This window comes from Nannospalax galili, unplaced genomic scaffold (assembly GCF_000622305.1).
Source record: "Nannospalax galili isolate Female #2095 unplaced genomic scaffold, S.galili_v1.0 scaffold189, whole genome shotgun sequence".
Lineage (NCBI taxonomy): Eukaryota > Metazoa > Chordata > Mammalia > Rodentia > Spalacidae > Nannospalax > Nannospalax galili.
The window spans coordinates 4,590,624-4,594,672 of record NW_008360331.1 but is presented as its reverse complement, the minus strand read 5'-3'; positions in this window follow the sequence as shown (position 1 = coordinate 4,594,672).

Genomic DNA, 4,049 nt, shown 5'->3' with positions numbered 1-4,049 from the left:
GAAGAAAGGAATGACTATACCCAAGGGGTTGCGGAAAGAAATTCAATGAAGGTATAACTGTGGAAAAGTACAGCTATACCAAGAATATGACCAGAAATAAAAATGACAGGATTCAATACTCATGTTTCATTAATAACTTTAAATATTAACGTACTGAACTCCCAAGTCAAAAGACAGAGACTACTAGTTGAATAGATTAAGAAACAAAACATTTTTTTGTTGTCTACAAGAAATGCATCTCACTTTCAAGGACAGGCATTACGTTAAGGTGAAAGGATGGAAAAAAAATATACCAAGCGAATGGTACTAAGAAAAAAGCAGGCGTTGCAATTCTAATATCTGATAAAATGGACTTTAAACTAAAACTAATCAGAAGAGATAAAGAGGGCCACTTCATTCTGATCAAAGGAAGGATAAACCAAGAAGATATTACAATCATGAACATATATTCACCAAACTCTGGTGCTCCCAGCTTCATAAAAACAATACTACAGGACTTAAGGACCCAGATTAATCCCAACTCATTAATAGTAGGGAACTTCAATACCTCAGTGTCTTCATTATATAGGTCAACAGGGCAGAGAATTAACAGAGAGATGTCTGAATTAAACAATACCATATTTCAAATGGACTTAACAGACATCTACCAAGTATTCCACCCAAGCAATAAGGACATACTTTCTACTCAGCACCCCATGGAAGCTTCTCCAAAATCGACCATATACTGGGGCACAAAACAAACCTCAACAAATACAAAAAGATTGACTTTTTAAAAAATTGATCACACACTGGGTCACAAAACAAACCTCAATAAATACAAAAAAAGTTGAAATAATTTTATGCATTCTATCACACCACAAAGAGATTAAACAACATACTCCTGAATGACGAGTGGATCAAAGGTGAAATTAGGAAAGAAATAAAAGTATTCCTGGAACTAAATGAAAAGGACAGTACAACACAACTAAACCTCTGGGACATGCTGAAAGCCGTTCTTAGAGGGAAGTTTATAGCTCTAAGTGCCTACATCAAAAAATCGGAAAGAACACAAATAAATGACTTAACAGTGCAACTCAACACACTTGAAAAGCAACAGCAAACAAAACCCAAACCCTGCAGACAAGAAGAAATAACAAAAATCAGAGCAGAAATCAATGAAATTGAATCAAAGAAAACAATACAAAGAATTAACAAATCCAAGAGCTGGTTCTTTGAAAAGATAAACAAGATTGACAGACTGCTAGCCCAGTTAACCAAAAGATAGAAAGAGCACCTCCAGATCAAGAAAATAGTGATGAAAGGGGACACATCAAACAGACACCAGGAAGATACAGAACATTATAAGGGAATACTTTAAAAACCTATATGCTACCAAATTCGAAAACCGAAAAGAAATGGATGCATATCTAAAGGCATGGGAACTACCAAAACTAAACCAAGAAGAGATTAACATCTTAAACAGACCCATATCACAAAAAGAAATTGAAACAGTAATACAAAACCTCCTGACTAAAAAAAGCCCAGAACCAGATGGATTTACAGCAGAATTCTATCAGACATTTAAAGATCTACATACAATACTACATATTCAAAAAGATAGAAATGGAGGGAGAACACCAAATTCCTTCTATGAAACCAGCATTACTCTAATACCAAAGCCAGGTAAAAATACAACCAAAAAAAGAAAACTATAGACCCTTATCTTTAATGAAAATAGATGCAAAAATTCTCAACAAGATACTTGCAAACAGCATACAGACACACATCAAAAAGATCATCCACCATGATCAAGTCAGCTTTATCCCAGTGATACAGGGATGGTTCAATATATGTAAGTCAAATATGTCATAAATGATATAAATGGGCTCAAAGACAAGAACCACATGGTCATCTCAATAGATGCTGAGAAGGCCTTTGACAAAATTCAACATGCATTTATGTTCAAAGTCCTAGAAGGAATTGGACTGGAGGGAACATACCTCAACATAATTAAAGCCATATACAACAAACCCACAGCCAACATAATTCTAAATGGAGAAAAACTGGAAGCATTCCAATTGAAATCAGGAACAAGACAAGGCTGTCCACTGTCCCCACTTCTCTTTAACATAGTACTTGAAACTCTTGCAAGAGCAATAAGACAAGAGCAGTAAATTAAAGGAGTAATGATCTGGTGTGTTCTCTTCATTGCTGTAACAAAATACTCTGACCAATACCAACTTGGGGAGGAAAGGGTTTATTCAGCTTACATCTCCCAGGTCACAGTTCATCAGGGAGCCCAAGGTAGGAACTCAGGGCAGGAACCTGGAAGCAGGAGCTGGAGCACAGGCCTTGGAGGAACGCTGCTTACTGGCTTGCTCCCCTGGCCCCTCCCTGCTCAGCCTGCTTTCTTATGCAACACAGGCCCACCTGCCGAGGGGTGGCACCACCCACAGTGGGCTGGGCCTCCCACATCACTCATCAAGAAGATGCCCCTCAGACATGGCCACAGGCTAGTCCAATAGAGGCAATTCCCCAACTGAGGCTCCCTCAACCCAGGTGTGTCAAGTTGACACTAAAGCTATCCAGCACAATTAACCCCTTGTCAACTTGGCACACAAGCATCACTATTAAACCATAACTTTCCAATTTCTGTCCCCTAGATATGCTGTTAATATCACAACATAAAACAGAACAACCTTAAAAACCCCCACAGTCCTTAAAAAATCCAAACACTTAAAAGTTCATAGTCTCTTTTAAAAGTCTCTTAACTGTGGGCTTCTGTAAAATCCAAAACAAGTACTGTCTTATTTCAAAGGGAAGAATCGGGCACACCTAAGCAAAACCAAAGTCTAGCAAAGTAGCTCAAGGCTGGACATCTGGTATTCACTCACGATCTTTTGGGCTCCAAAGGGTACTGGTGGCCCCATTGCTCTGACTCTGCCATCCACAGCACACAGGTCGTCTCGCAGACCCAGGCCAGCTCTATTCCACACCTGCTGCTGCCCTTAGTGGTCGTCCCATGGTCCTGGCATCTCCAAAAAGTTGTTTTCACCACTGAAACTAAAGCTACACCTTCACCAATGGCCTCTTCTTGCCTCTCCCGGTGCAAAGCCTCAGATTCTCTCCATGACCCCTTCAATCCTGGGATCTTAATTGCAACTGAAGCTGCACTTTCACCTATGGCCTATCCTGGCCTTTCAGAGTGCCAAGCCTCAGCTGCTGTCTGTGACCCCTTCACGCTTTCAGTACCAGAACCATGCAGGAGACTCTTACACATTATTAAGTCCTGCCTCCAGCATGAAATAGAGGTATGGGTCCCCTCTGTGTGCTGACCCTGAGGAAATACCTCCCAGAAGACTTCACCACAGTGATACTGGTCTCTTGTTATAGCTGATTTTTCAGCCCCAGCTAACCAGCATCAATTGTCCCAGTAAAGCAAAGGTTTTACTTCAGGTTCTGGTCTCTTCTTAATCACAGCTGATTCTTCAGCCCCAGCTGACCAGAACCCACAGATTCGCAATCCAAAATCTCACACGAACAGCCCTGATAGTCTCCGCTTCCCTTGGAAGTTTCACAAGCCAGGCCTCCATCATCTATAACTCTTTCGGCATAACTATTCCACACTCCAGAGCAACAAACTCTGAGCATGTAATGGCTTTTCCAGCCCAAATTTCCAAACGCTTCCACAGTCCTCCCCAAAACACCAAGGTCAGTCTGTCACAGCAATATCCCACTCTCTGATACCAATTTCTGTTCTGGTTTGTCTTTCATTGCTCTGACAAAATATTCTGACCACTACAAACTTGAGGAGGAAAGGGTTTATTCAGCTTACATCTCCCAGGTCACACTTCATCAGGGAGCCCAATGTAGGAACTCAGGGCAGAAACCTGGAAGCAGGAGCTGGAGCACAGGCCATGGAGGAATGCTGCTTACTGACTTGCTCCCCTGGCCCCTACTCAGCCAGCTTTCTTATGCAACACAGGCCCACCTGCCAAGGGGTGGCACCACCCACAGTGGGCTGGGCCCTCCCACATCACTCATCAAGAAGATGCCCCTCAGACATGGCC